Here is a 16,500-nt window from a genome sequence, read left to right on the forward strand (position 1 = left end):
ACCAAAGCGGTTCACTTGGAAGCCACTAGTGACCTCAATACTGCCGCATTCCTGGCAGCTTTCGATAGGTTTGTCGCTCGGCGAGGATGTCCAAAGAAAATCTACTCCGACAACGGAACCAACTTTTTCGGAGCCTCCAGAGCTCTCCGCTCAGAACTCAAAGCTTTCCTGGCGGACGCTCGCAACCAAACTTTATCTAAGTACAGTCACCAAAACCTGACATGGCATTTCATACCACCAGGAGCTCCTCACATGGGCGGACTATGGGAGGCAGGGGTCAAGAGCTTCAAGAACCACTTCAAGAAGATCGCTTTGGATCACAAATTTACCCTTGAAGAGTTCAGCACACTACTTTGTCGAATCGAGTCCTGTCTCAATTCTCGACCGTTAAGCCCCTCCTCCAACGAGCCGTCCAACTTGGAGCCACTTACTCCAGGCCATTTCCTCGTGGGAGGGCACCTGTTAGCTCCACCGGAGATCGACGTCAGCGAGAATCGCGCATCACTCGTCAATCGATGGGAAAAACTTAAGGCGCTGTATCAAACCTTCTGCAAACGGTGGAAAACGGAGTATCTCACCGAATTGCAGAAGCGCGTTAAGTGGAAGCATCCACAATCAAACCTTAAACAGGGAGACCACGTCGTCATTAAGGAGGATAATCTGCCCCCCAATGAATGGAGACTAGGTCGGATAGCCAATCTTCACTATGGCCCCGATAACCGAGTTCGAGTCGTCGAACTGGATACGGCAAGGGGACAAACCACCAGACCAATCACGAAATTGGTCCTGCTACCACCCTCCAGTGAGGGTGAGGGAGACTTGTAGCTCACACCCGTTATAACAAACCCCCTTAACCCCGCCCTCGTTTTACCCCGAACGAGGCCTACAACCCGCCGAACCCAGCTCTCGTTCACCCCGAAAGAAGCCAACAATCCTAACGCAGATCTACTATAGGCGACATACCATTGAATCAGCAATTATCAGAATTACACCCTCCCCCCCCCCCCCCCCCCCCCCCTTATTTAAAAGCAACAGGAGCCATCGTACCACCGATGCTTGATCCCCAGCAACCAAGCTCGCAGATTCCGAAAACTGGGGCGAGCTAAATGGCCCAGCCTGTACTACTAATACACCTCAATCTTAACGCGCTTACGTTAGACCGAGAAGAACTATAGCTTGTATAAAAATGGCATTCAGCCAATTTGTAGGTAAACCCAAACATATATGGTGACCTAGATATTTGACTATGCAACCATATAGCGATGGGCATTGTGAAGACATTCGGTTCCATCGTCGAAGCAACAAGGACTACATTGTCGAAGCAAGGTACTAGTGATCATTCGAGGCACTGCCCCAAACCAGAGTTTTTCTTCTGTGTTACATCGGGAAGGCATGTGCCATTGTGTGTACACCAATCGCGAGATACTCAAAATTCCTCATATCACCTAAAATCCTGAAAGAATTATAAAACATCATTCCTTACATGGGTTAACCTAATCAGGATATTTATTATATCGCGATATAACCACCAAACAAAGTAAGGGGGTTCAAAGGGTCAGCACAAATAGGTACAAAGCACCGGTTGCCTTTGCGTTTACATTGTCGGTTTTTTTAAAACAATACAACATATCGTGTGTTTTCAATCAAATTGTATATTCCCACATTACGTCAACAAACCTTATAAAAAAAAAAAAAAAAAACCCATTATTGTGGGGAAGGGCATCAAATGCTGTGATTTTTTCTGTTCCTTCCAATTGCAAAAACCTATAATTTCAATGCCAATCATGGTGCAATGTATATTCAGTTCGCAGGATAAAACAAAAAACGATTTTTTTAAACGATTTTTTAAAACAAGTGCATCGTAGCAGTGAGCTTGGATGGATATAAGATAGCTTATACTCGAACTCAGGGCGAACCAGCAGCAGCAGCACCGCCACACCAATCCACGCTAGTAATTACGCATACCGCCAAGTCGATAGCTCAAGCACTCCACGCACATCACACCACCACACGACTTAGAATCTGTCGCATACACAGTCGGTGATGTATACACGCGATTGGCGTTCAGCGTTACGTACGCCACCAACTTATCGAATAGGAAATCGAACATTACGTTTCAATTATCATTTCGGGCTGCTCGCGTGCTGTGTTATTCTGTTATGCTTTCTATTTGCTTATGTGCGCACAGGTTCACAATCTTCCTCAGATATAGCATGGCGTAAAAGTTCTAGCAGTTCAACACGTAGTACCGCTGCTGTCAGTATAACCAGAAATCCTGATTACTTAGCTTACGATAAGAAATATCCACTTACCCACCCATAGAGGTACACTCCAGTGAGTTGATATATCGTATGGGTATAGTAGCTGATTTGGGTACAAGCTCAAAAGTTGTAGGGAAAGATGGTAGCACAGTATGGCGCAGCTATTTAAAGAAGGGATATTTGACATATCGCAAGTCAAAACCAGAAATCACTGTCAAAGGGAATGGTGGCGATCCTGTTAAATTAGAATCTGCATTTTTGCTCAAAGGACGTGGTATGGAGTTATCAGAACTCGTAACATTCAATGGAAAACTACGTATCATCGATGATCACACAGGTGGTATTTTGGTCAGCACATCAAAGGAAATGGTACTTTACCAAGACGCTGCTCGCGTGAAAAGTACAACGAAACGCGCGATGAACATCTGGGTTGTAACTTACTAATCACGGCAGATGAACGTTTTACAAAAATTACAACAGTTCCTTTAGACGCCACGAATACAGCGCCCACACATGGATATTCAAGTTTCAAAATTCATACCCAATACTGATGACAAAATAATAGTTGCTATAAAAAGTGAGGAAGTAGAGGGTAAAACTACAACATTCATAAACGCTTTCGATATTGAGGGACACACAATATTACCAGAGCAACGTATTGATACAGTTTCAAAATGTGAAGGCTTTGAATTTATATAGTTAAAAGCGCTGATGAGGAGTAATTAAGATACAATAACGTTTAAAAACGGAAAATCATATACTTTACGTACGCAAAGTTTTAAATATCATATAGCAAAAACAGACAGCTAGCCATCTGTAAACAATTCTTTTAAGCCTTTATATAGGTAATCCGGTTCAGCAAAAATTGTTAAGGCCTACAGCTGCATGCACAAGCATATACGACGCAGATACCCATTTGCCCTACGAAAATTAGCACTAAAAAACAGGTTTTGCTGTTTTGTTCTTGTGTCAGTTTGTTCACAAGATTTTTGTTTAATATAATGTATAAAAATCTAGTTTAATAAAAAAAATTAGCTTTATCATTGAAAATGAATAATACCATGCTAGTAGGTGCGTCTATCATATCATCCGTATGTGCAATTACCAACTCATCGTTATAGTAGTTTTCCTTAGCCATAGGCTCAATGTTTTACTGTGCCAGGTTAAGTAAATAATGCAAGTTTTTGTATGCAGGTCCAGTTCCCATTAATTCATCCACATAGTATGCATTTATCTTAAGTTGCATGAAATCAGCATTTACACACTTTAACACCCCAATTCTTAAAGAAAAAGGGCATATTTTACCCAGAACACGTTTTTTTTTCTTCAGTGAGGTACATACTTTGATGAAGGTTATTCAGTCACAATCGGTATGTATTCACATTTTCATGAATGGATACCATTCTGACTGAACGAAGCAAGGTTGCCACTCGTCTGACATTGCCTTTTGTTTCTTAAGTCGTAAACACATTCTGCGCGACCCCATGGGATCACAAGTCGGATCCGCGGGATCCAACAAACTCGAGTGTTAGTACCCGAACGACTTTACTTTTTCCCGACAAACGAAGTTTTTGTTTTTAGTTTGACAATTTGGTGCACAGAAACACAATTAAAGCCACATTTCTTGTGAAAACAAAAGGGTGAACCACTCGAGACCGAAATAATTTTCGCGGTTTATTTGCATTGTTTTCATTGTCGAAAAGGATAGTGCAAAATTAAAATGTAAAACATAAACAAAACATGGCACACTCAATGGGGGTCTCGCTTTCATGACAGAAATGTCTTTTTTTGTGTATTGAAGTTTCGACAGACTTTCGTCGGTCCTTTTTTTGCTTGAAATCCCAGCAGGAATAAAGTAGTGTCATCTATGCTTTCGATGTTACAAACAAGGGAGAAATTAAACTTTTTAGAACAGACTATAAATTTAATATCGCGTCAGGACTCAGACGCAAGCTGTCCCTAAATACTTTCATGACATGACCATTATGTATCATTACATTGCAATGGGCAGCACCGCACAGCGGTCTCATTCCAACGATTGGAAGAGTGAACAGCTGACATCTCTACAAATTGCCACACTCGTTAGTGTAGGCTATTCCTGCCAGGGTGTGATTCTCACACAACATGGCCCAAATCAACACAAAGAGTGTTCCCAGACAGCGAGTAAAGGCCTCTTTACATCTGTCGCACCTTTATATGCACGACGTCATTTGACTAGTCATTTTAGAGTTATTCATAGGTTATATTCATAGCCACATTGGTATCGGCGTGGGTAAGTTTGTGACCAAATTTTTGTAGGGCAACTACAAGGAGCCGTGAAAATACACGGGTAACTCGTGATACCATCTGCTACACAAATGTAGCGTATATTACCGCATATTGCCTGTATTAGGCAAACACCAAAAAAATGACTGCTTTCAATATCAGAATTTCATTATGATGAGGATATTTACCAAAACTAAAGATACCTTTAGGCGTATCTCAATAAAATTATATTAAATATAACAGTGGTTTCAACCACTACAAACCCATCATTACATCGACAGAATAACTTAAGAAGATTATTCGTTCCAGAAAACCCTTTATCCCGAGTACGCCAACCCCGATCTCAGCCACTTAAGCTCCTAGTACCGGCTCATAAACCACCCAATCTAAGGGCATCTACGAATGTTCTACTAACAATTTGATATTCCAGAATGACTGGATTGTCCCACAAACGCGCCAAGACGGAGGCACGCGGCAACACATTCAGTGCCCCCTGCCGGCTATGTCAAAAGTCGCACAGCATAAGGCTCTGCCCGATTTACCGGGGCAAGACGAACATGGATCGACTAAAGACAATCATAGATTTGCGATATTGCACAAATTGCTTATCGCCATTCCACCAACGGAAGACATGTCCCAGCGAAGATCGCTGTCATCGGTGCAACGAGCAGCACCACACGCCAACACACCTCGACGACGTTCCACCACCGTCCCACGAGAGCGATGGCGAAGAGAGCTCCGACGGAGCCCTATCCATCCACGTCACGGAACAAACCCTGTGGTGGAAAGCGGACGTCGCCGAGGAAGAGGTCGAACGACGGGAAGATCCTACTTCAATGCTAGCCACGACACCACCTGGCGGTTCAGGACCACAACGTTTCCGACCGCTCCTACGGCATGAAAGGCCTTCAAACTTACAACGCGGGGATGGCGGGGAGACACGTCCTTTCCCCCCATCGCACCGCTCTGCCGGGCGGCGCCGTGGCGACGCGGAACCGCGTCCTTCCCGCTCGTCACGACGCTCAATTGGCAGGGCGGCCCCGTATAATGCTCGTGCCCAAGTAACTACGCTCGCGCGCCAACCAACAACGCTCGCGCGCCAACCAACAACGCCAGCCGGCTTCAGAACGGGACGCCTCCGGGAGACTCCTCTAATAACGACCATTACACGCGCATTCGTAGCCATAGCTCCAACGGCGGTCGTCCGGATAGCAGCAGGAGGGAAGCTCCACGCAGTACGCGCCCTTATCGATCCGTGCGCTTCGAATTCAATCATCGATGCGAATCTCGCGAAGGACCTCGGGTTAGAGCGAACGGGCACGTCCTATCACGTGAAGTGCACGCTTGTTCTGCGAGGGAAATACGGGGTAACGGGAGCAGTGACGACCCAGGCCACAGTGGTGTCGCGATATTCACGGCTTAGTCCGACAGCAACTCTGGATCCATCGGTAGCCACGCCATTCCAATTTATGAAGCTGGCGGATCCAGCTTTCCAACGGTGTACACCTGTCCGGCTCACACTAGGTGCCGCCGTCTACGCCAGCCTAATGGTTAGCGGCACACCACCGTCGAACGTCGGCGGGCTGCTGACTCAAGCCACCATATTCGGGTTGGTAGTGTCTGGAGCCCACCAGCAATAATCGGGTATATGTCCATTCAATAAGTAAAGTGCACTAAAATCAACCCATGTCTATTTCGACTAACATCTCTTTATTCACAGGAATCCCACGGAGAAGCGTCTGGCGTCGGTCGAATTATGTATCCTGGTCACAATATTTTTCTCCATACGCATTTACAGCATGGCCTAAATTTAAGTTGAGATTCGTTAATTTTAAGTTCAGAATCGTTCTCACGAGCCCTTTGGGATTTGGTTGTTGGGGCGTTACGATCGTTTCGAAGTTGCTCGCCGCAAGGGGGCCGGCATGTTTAGGCCACAAGCCTAAATATGGCGGTGCACCCTCGTATTACTTAACTTTTTCTTTTCGTTGTCCTTTTACCTCACATCTTTCATTTATACAGATCGGTTTATACCGATAACCGTTTACCCCGCCGGATAATAGTTAAGCCTAGGATTCGGCGGTGACCGCGAACAAAAGGTTTTTTACCTCTTTCACTTCTTTTGCGAACGTCTAAGAAACCGCCAGCAGCCAAGCCACCAAAGGTAAGCCTTTCAATTCTATTTAAAATTCTAAAATTCATTTTTGCACTTCCGTCATCGGAAATATTGAATGTGAGTAAGTGGATTATCTTGCATTTGCCTTTACTTTCATTTTATTGTCTAACCAATTTCATTTATTGTGATTAAGTGGACTAACGTTGCATTTGCATTTCCATTTATTTTAATAAATATTATTGTTCACTTTTTATAACGAATTCGTTTGTGTATTTTCTTTTCTTCTCTCCCCACCATTATTACGGACGCGCCCTATCTGTAGTCTTGCCGCCGTAACAAAAGATAATGTTTGAATACTATTTTTATATAAAACTAAAATAACATGACTGTTTGAAGACTCAGACCTAACAGCTAAACCAAATGTTTAATACTCAAAAAAGTCCACCATAAATTAGTTGCACTCAAGACAGGCAATCGAATTACGGAAGGTTTTAAGCGGACCATACAACTTTCCTCAATGCTATATAGCGCGATAGATGAAGAGCCTGATAAGAAATAGCTTGCCTGTGAGTAGTGGTGTCATAGCTAAAAAGTAGCAAGGTATGACATTAATATCATCGGCCTGAACCCGCATATGGAAAGAGAGGAAAAGGGAGGCCCCTACCAATGGAAAAACAATTTAAACACCTATAGTGTGACCAAATTACGCCAGTTAACCCAACGAAGAAACAACTGGCGCATTTGACTGGATCGCCATATTTGTATAACTGGTTAGGCGCTAATTAAGCAAGCGTCAAGGAAAAATTTACAAGATTACACGAGGTGTTAACTTCAGCGATTCGCCTGTTAATTTTTACACTACTCAGCCAAATATTTTCAACACTTCAAAGCATTACATCTTACTAAGCATTTCCCGAGTCAATGTCTGCTATTTCTGCTTTAGCGATTTAAGCTTATTTTGATTATAAATATTAAACATTAATTGTATCTAAAATAATAATGCAATCGTAACTTAAATTTTAAACTAAACATTAGTAGTAAGTAAATTGTTAACTCCTTTGAATTTTCCGCTTTCAAACTCAAAACGAAATCCACCAACCGATCTATTTGAACGGTCTGTCGTATTCCAACAATTTCCTCCATAAAGTATTCATAGAAAATAATTTTAACGCCTAATTAACATTTAAATAGACTGCCTTATTAAGCGTATCGCACTCCAAGTTCTTCTCAACAACTCCGTCTTATACAACAACATATTTCTCAGCGAATAAACTGCATCACTGTGTTGAATTAATTGGTCTGTTTTTTGCTGCTGGCAAAATGATTTTTCAGTTGCAGCGCTACTTGCTGTCCATTGTTAGTTAGCTATGGCGCTGGCCAGTATTGGAATTTTATTTCAATCGTAGTATATTTAGTACGTTTTTTGGGAAAAATTTAAAACTCATCACGGCCCTTTATTTGACTTTTGATTTGCAAGGATTTTTTTGATAAAAAAATTGCGAAATTTTTCAAATCAAAGGTAACCAGTAGGTCATCTAGACGTGCTCATGTGTTAAGGCATCTAGCGTGCTCATCAGCGATTGCCCCCCCAGACTCTAAGGATTGCCAAAAATTCACAAGCCAGATCTATCGTTTCGTCCCATAGTATCCTCTACAAATGTCCCTTGCTACAAATTGTCGAAATACGTTGAATACATCATCAAGACATTGGTATCTGGGGAGTGCAACATCAAAAATGCGCATGACCTAAAAGAGAGGCCGAAAGACATAGAAGTAGGTGACGATGACCTACTGGTTTCCTTTGATGTTGTCTCGCTTTTTACTAATATTCCGACACTGCTAGCCTCGAAAATAATTACCAAGAAGTGGGATAAAATTGAGAAAGTAACAAACATACCAAAGCAAATATTCAAAGAAATATTAGATTCTTGTCTAAAAGACTATAATTATTTCATTTACAACGATAAACTTGATACTCAAACGTTTGGAATCCCACGGGTAACCCGCTCTATCCTACGATAGCCGACATAGTCATGGACGATGTATTAAATGACACTATATCGGAGCTGAAACAAAAGTTCAAAATTGGCATACAACTGCTGGTTAAATACGCGGATGACATCTTCGCCATCATAAAAAAAGAGATTTAGACACCATATTAAACGCGCTAAACGAATACCATAACAAACTAAAATTCACTATTGAAATCGAGCGGGACGGTAACATTCCTTTCCTAGATACACGTATCCACAGAATGGACAAAAAATTAGTACTAGATTGGTATGCTAAACCTACATTTTCGGGACGCCTTATCAACTTTTTATCAGCGCAATCCTTCAAATACAAGGCGAATACCGCGTCGAATATCGTAAATAAATTACTTAGTATCAGTCACAATCAGCTTTGGAACACTAATCTAAATTAAATCCGGAATATTTTAAAAAAACAATAAATACCCGCACACCCTAGTACAAAATATAATCCAACAAAAGGTAGCGGAAATAATGAACAGAACTACCAGAATCCCAACAACAAACACTACAAACCAGCCAAAAAGTGTTTTAGGGTAACTTATAGACCGAAACTAAGAGAGAAATTCGGCTCTGAAATAACACACAACAACAACACATTCTTGGCTTACAAATCGAATCGCACACTACAAAGCATGTTCACAAAAAAAGCCCTATCCCACGTTTACAACAAAACAATATGGTTTCCCAAATAGCATGTAAAGGGAATGATAAAGAAAAATGTAACCAAATATATTGTAACGAATTTGCTGCAAATTCCTCTTATTTGCCCTTCTGCTAGGTTCGTATCGCTAAACTGTTGAATAAATAACTCCAATATTGAATAATGGAAAAATTGCCTTTATTAAAGTACTTCACAATAACACTTATACTTTGCTACTCGCTGGCTTAATAACCAAATTGACTGATAACTCAAATGAAACTCTACTATTGGCCGCCAGATCGCGTGCTTAATCAAACTGATTGATAGCTCAACTCAAACTGAATTACTTTTTACTCGCTTGTGCCGCTTTTATAGTTTACGCTGCATACATCTAGGCTCTTCTATTTCCAGAACTTACCCACTATTTCGAGTGTTTATAGTTCTCATATAGTTTCTACTTGTTTACAATTTTCTACTTTTCAGCGTCTCTCAGATATATGTGAGTTTGTAGTTTACAGTCTCTCGCACACACATAGGCGTATAAGTAAATGCATCTGTGTGTGACATATCTCGGCTGCCTTATATATGTGTATACATGATTTGATTATTGACGTAAACACTGCTTAGCATGGCCTTAGTGATGGTATAGCTTAGTGATGCTAATATCTGTGACAATATATAGGTAAACGTACCCTAGGTGTTCGGCTCAAAGAGCATGAGTTGGACATTAACAGAAAGAAAAACAATACAGCTCTCTCTCAGCACACTACCGAAAGCGGGCATTCAGCAGATCTGTCCAATGTGAAAATATTGAATAAAGATATGAGGGATAAAGTGCGATTCACAACAGAAAGCCTACGAGTAAAGCAAATGAGAAACACGACTGTCAACAGAAAAGAAGACACAGCTGACATCTCCGCTGCATACCTATTATGCTTATAATCCATGTTTTAGATTTTCTCTTTTTTGTACATATGCATACGTACTAACAAACGAATCTAGACGAATCCAAGTTGTTTTTTGACAAGTGTACTGCCAACCTTAAGTACCATAATTATTTATTTATTTTATTTCAATTTCTTACGATAAATTGCACAATGTATACAATTTGTAGTAAAAAAATCGTATTATTTTGACGTCTTGATGTAGCTAGTACTACACATGTTTAAATATGTAAGTGTTAATAATTGTATCCAACAAATTTTCATCGTTGTACTTAATTTTAAATTTTATTTTCATGTTTTCATTGTTGTTGTTTTTGTTAAAAATTACCAACTAAAATATGTAACTTCAGTTTCGCTCCTGAAGAAGCTAAGGTGGTTAGCGAAACGTTGAACCGAAATAGTGGAGTTTCAATTTACTTTGCACTAAAGCAAATTTGTGGTCAGAAATAGCCTATTTATACACTTAATATTGCGAAGTTGTTATACTCTCAAAGGAATAAAATAATAGTATTGTGACGAATATTGGCATCACTATGCTCTTAGGATATAATCGCAACAACAACAAGTAAGGAAGGTTAAGTTCGGGTGTAACCGAACATTACATACTCAGTTGAGAGCTATGGTGACAACATAAGGGAAAATAACCATGTATGAAAATGAACCGAGGGAAACCCTGGAATGTGTTTGTATGACATGTGTATCAAATGAAAGGCATCAAAGAGTATTTTATGATGGAGTGGGCCATAGTTCTATAGGTGGACGCCATTTAGGGATATAGCCATAAAGGTGGATCAGGGTTGATTCTAGAATGCGTTTGTACGATATGGGTATCATATTAAAAGTGTTAATGAGTATTTAAAAAGGGAGTAATCTTTAGTTCCAGAGGTGGACGCCGTTTCGAGATATCGCCACAAAGGTGGAACAGGGGTGACCCTAGAATTTGTTTGTACAATATGGGCATCAAACGAATGGTGTTAATGAATATTTTAAAAGGGAGTGGGCCTTAGTTCTATAGGTGGATTCCGTTTCGAAATATCGCCATAAGGGTGAACCAGGGTTGACTCTAGAATGTGTTTGTACGATATGGATATCAAATTAAAGGTGTGGGCCTTAGTTCTATAGGTGAACACCGTTTCGAAATATCGCCATAATGGTGGACCAGGGGTGACTCTGGAATGTGTTTGTACGATATGGGTATCAAATTAAAGGTATTAATGAGGGTTTTAAAAGGGAGTGGTGGTTGTTGTATAGGTAGTCGCATTTTCGAAATATCGCCATAAAGGTGGACCAGGGGTGACTCTAGAATTTGTTTGTATAATATGGGTATCAAAAGAAAGGTGTTAATGAGTATTTTAAAAGGGAGTAATCCTTAGTTCCATAGGTTGACGCCGTTTCGAAATATCGCCATAAAGGTGGACCAGGGGTGACCCTAGAATGCGTTTGTACGATATGGGTATCAAATTAAAGGTACTAATGAGGGTTTTAAAAGGGAGTGGTGGTTGTTGTATAGGTGGTCGCATTTTCGAAATATCGCCATAAAGGTGGACCAGGGGTGACTCTAGAATTTGTTTGTACAATATGGGTATCAAAAGAAAGGTGTTAATGAGTATTTTAAAAGGGAGTAATCCTTAGTTCCATAGGTTGACGCCGTTTCGAGATATCGCCATAAAGGTGGGCCAGGGGTGACTCTAGAATTCGTTTGTGCAATATGGGTATCAAACGAAAGGAGTTAATGAGTATTTTAAAAGGGAGTGGGCCTTAGTTCTATAGGTGGACGCCTTTTCGAGGTATCGCAATAAAGGTGGACCAGAGGTGACTCTAGACTTTGTTGGGACGATATGGGTATCAAATGAAAGGTGTTAATGAGTATTTTTAAAAGGGAGTGGGCCTTCGTTCTATAGGTGTTCGCTTTTTTGAGATATCGCCATAAAGGTGGACCAGGGGTGACTTTAGAATATGTTTGTACGATATGGGTATCAAATGAAAGGTGTTAATGAGTATTTTAAAAGGGAGTGGGCCTTAGTTCTATAGGTGGACGCCTTTTCGAAATATCGCCATAAAGGTGGACCAGGGGTGACTCTAGAATTTGTTTGTACAATATGGGTATCAAAAGAAAGGTGTTAATGAGTATTTTAAAAGGGAGTAATCCTTAGTTCCATAGGTTGACGCTGTTTCGAGATATCGCCATAAAGGTGGGCCAGGGGTGACTCTAGAATTCGTTTGTGCAATATCAGTATCAAACGAAAGGAGTTAATGAGTATTTTAAAAGGGAGTGGGCCTTAGTTCTATAGGTGGACGCCTTTTCGAGATATCGCCATAAAGGTGGACCAGGGGTGACTCTAGAATGAGGTTGTACGATATGGGTATCAAATTAAAGGTATTAATGAGAGTTTTAAAAGGGAGTGGTGGTAGTTGTATATGTGAAGGCGTTTTCCAGATATCGACCAAAATGTGGCCCAGGGTGACCCACAACATCATCTGTTGGATACCGCTAATTTATTTATATATGTAATACCTGCCAAGTTTTTAAGGGTTTTTTATTTCGCCCTGCAGAACTTTTTCATTTTCTTCTACTTAATATGGTAGGTGTCACAACCATTTTATAAAGTTTTTCTAAAGTTATATTTTGCTTCAATAAAACAATCCAATTACCTTACCATGTTTCATCCCTTTTTTCGTAATTGGTATAAAATTATGGCATTTTTTTCATTTTTCGTAATTTTCGATATCGAAAAAGTGGGCGTGGTCATAGTCGGATTTCGTTCATTTTTCATACCAAGATAAAGTGAGTTCAAGTAAGCACGTGAACTAAGTTCATTAAAGATATGTCGATTTTTGCTCAAGTTATCGTGTTAACGGCCATGCGGAAGGACAGACGGACGACTGTGTATAAAAACTGGGCATGGAATCAACCGATTTCGCCCATTTTCACAGAAAAGAGTTAACGTCATAAAATATATGCCCCTACCAAATTTCAAAAGGATTGGTTAATTTTTGTTCGCCTTATGGCGTTCAAAGTATCCTAGACAAATTAAATGAAAAAGGGCGGAGCCACGCCGATTTTGAAATTTTATTTTATTTTTGTATTTTGTTGCACTATATCATTACTGGAGTTGAATGTTGACATAATTTACTTATATACTGTAAAGATTTTAATTTTTGGTTAAAATATTACTTTAAAAAAATTTTTTTTTAAAAGTGGGCGTGGTCCTTCTCCGATTTTGCTAATTTTTATTAAGCGTACATATAGTAATAGGAGTAACGTTCCTGCCAAATTTCATCATGATATCTTCAACGACTGCCAAATTACAGCTTGCAAAATTTTAAATTACCTTCTTTTAAAAGTGGGGGGTGCCACGCCCATTGTCCAAAATTTTACTAATTTTCTATTCTGCGTCATAAGTTCAACACATCTACCAAGTTTCGTCGGTTTACCTCTCTTTTGTAATGAATTATCGCAATTTTTCGGTTTTTCGAAATTTTCGATATCGAAAAAGTGGGCGTGGTTATAGTCCAATATCGTTCATTTTAAATGGCGATCTGAGATGAGTTCTCAGAAACCTACATACCAAATTTCACCGATATACCTCAAAATTTACTCAAGTTATCGTGTTAACGGGCGGACGGACGGACGGACGGACATGGCTCAATCAAATTTATTGATTATTTTCATATATGGAAGTCTATATCTATCTCGATTCCTTTATATATGTACAACCAACCGTTATCCAATCAAATTTAATATACTCTGTGAGATCTGCTCAATTGAGTATAAAAACAGCAAGCAGACGCTCTTATGTACATGTACACATCGGGGCTAGCAACAGTTATGTACATATATAGAATTCGACGCAGAATATCTCACATACAAATATGTCGTTATCAGCTAAGGAGAGAAGTATTTACTCACACATACACACGCATATAGCTAGAAGAAAAGCATAAACTGCAAATATACATGTATATAGCTGGGTAACAAAGCATGAGGTGCAGCTGTCCTAGAACACATGATCGTGAAACGACTAGACCTTAGGAGAATTGGCGATCGTCATAAAATATTATAAAAGCAGCGCAAGCTGAGGAATCAGCAATCAGTTTGATTTAAACAAGCTATTAGTTTTGATGTGAAGTATTATTCCCAAAGTAGTCTAATAAAGACAATTTTGCAATACTGAATATTGGAGTTATTTATTCGACAGTTCAGCGATTCGAACGTTAGCAGAAGGTGCATAATTACCAAGAACTTCCCAAAATTCGTTACAGTATCGAATGACTCCATTTTTGGTGTAATTAAAACTAAGGTGTTAGATAACACGAATGGGTTGATTTGTGCACAATAAGACAATAGGGGAGCTCCAGTGAGTGAATATTTATCAATACAAGAATATATAATATATCGCCAGGAAAGGAAAGGTGAAAAAGGAAGAAGAAGGCGAACTGGATCGTGGAAAATATGCTGAGGTAGAGGTGAAAAGTTGAGGAGGTAAAACAAAGCGCGAAGGTGAACAAGGGGAAGGAGATGGAGGAAACAACAGAGCAAGAGGCTACGAAGTCGAACCCTAGTGCCTACTTGATCATGTTCTATTGATCATTTATTCTTTCAGGAAGTTGCGTAGTATGAAGAATGAACATTATAGGTGGACAATATTCTTAAATTTGGAGTTCAAAACCCCCAATTATTTTGAAGTGGTTTATGAGAGAGCAGATACAAAAAATCTTTGATATGGTATCTTGTTGCATTCAATTGCATTCAATTGTCAATTGTAGTCTACCTTCCGAACATCATTTTTGTTTTCCAAATACAATGTTTTATTTAAACTAAACATTAATATAAACTAAACATAATTGTAATGACATTTGTTCAAATTTAAGTTACTAATTAAAGTATCATAGGTTTTTCTTTAAAACAATGTAATAGATCAGCATGCACTATACTGGAAGGAGACTTGATATGACTCCGGACACCTTTCCACGGAACTCGCGGAATTTCGATTAAGTTAGGTAATTTATTGCATCTACATCATTGAAAATATTAACTTTGGTGAGTATTGTGGCTAATATTAGCAGTTTCGATACGTGCCTATGCCACTAGGAATAAATGCTGAGCAACAACAACAGCAAGGCAAGCATTTGAAATAGAAAACAGCCACACTTGCGTACACACAGCAACAGAGATAATGAGATGCAGAGATGTACAGTCCATATGAGGTACAGTGAATATGAGGTACAAAAACGAAAAATAAATAAGAAATTATTTGGGAAGGCTGTTCACAAAAAGTCTAAACTCTGAGAGAAATAGACCAACGAGGGACACAGAAAATATAGAAACGCCGAAGTCTAAGTGAGGGTCAACCAGCTCGATTTTATGACGTTGCAAGTGAAGTAAGCGAGTTATTTAATTGTGAAGTAATATTACCATAGTAGTGCAAATAAAGAACATTTTGCAATTCGAAAGATAACAGAAGGGGCAGAATAATAAATAGTTACTTAAGATTCGTAACACTATGTTAAGAATTATACTTCTTTACCTTATTTTACCATGAAAAGCCCTCATTTGGGATACACATTTTTAAATACTAGCCGGACCCGTGCGCATCTTGCGCAACAAATATAGAAGGCTCATATCAAATATCAACAGAAATCAGCTCTTCTATCATTCAATCAATAAAAATTTACATGCCCTTGCGCTGCCATCTGGCGAATGTTAGCAACTGCCGGTAATGCAGTGGTAGTTCTAGTCAAATATTCACAATAGTGCGATAGCACAAATAGATTTCTTTGTGGCATATAATCGTTTATTTTTAACAAATTATTTTAATAAAATATAGCTAAAATAAAGCACTACGACCAATAATGCCCAAAGATCGCTAATAGCACGAACCTCCATCTTTAAAACCAAATCCTTATTTATAGATTTGGATTCCAAATAAGAGCGAAAAGGGCTCTGCACAAAAAAACAGGAATTAAAAATGATATATAAGATAATTTTAGAATATTTAACTAACTAGTTGGGAATAACAAGCGCACTCAATGGTTAATGAAACAAATGAAAAAAGATGTTCAGAGTCAAGACACTGAATCACAATATGTAGTTTTCAAATAATTAATGAATTTTCTATTACCTTTTTTCTTAAATAAAAAATGCCAAAAGTAGCTTAGCTCATGTCAAAGAAGTATTTGTGGCTTTCATGATAAAATTGACGGGAAATTAAGATGAGATAAAATGAATAAAATTTCCTTGCCA

The 16,500-nt window shown here is 39.5% G+C and overlaps 1 protein-coding gene and 1 pseudogene across 2 annotated transcripts in view; one reads left to right on the plus strand and one right to left on the minus strand.

The window, feature by feature from the left end:
• beat-IIIa (beaten path IIIa) overlaps positions 1-16,500 on the minus strand; it is a 267,160-nt gene that overhangs the window by 45,888 nt on the left and 204,772 nt on the right. The window lies entirely within an intron of this gene.
• On the plus strand, positions 2,044-2,960 carry LOC137240102 (soluble calcium-activated nucleotidase 1-like; annotated as a pseudogene).

This window comes from Eurosta solidaginis, chromosome 2 (genome assembly GCF_040869045.1).
Source record: "Eurosta solidaginis isolate ZX-2024a chromosome 2, ASM4086904v1, whole genome shotgun sequence".
In the NCBI taxonomy this organism is placed as follows: domain Eukaryota; kingdom Metazoa; phylum Arthropoda; class Insecta; order Diptera; family Tephritidae; genus Eurosta; species Eurosta solidaginis.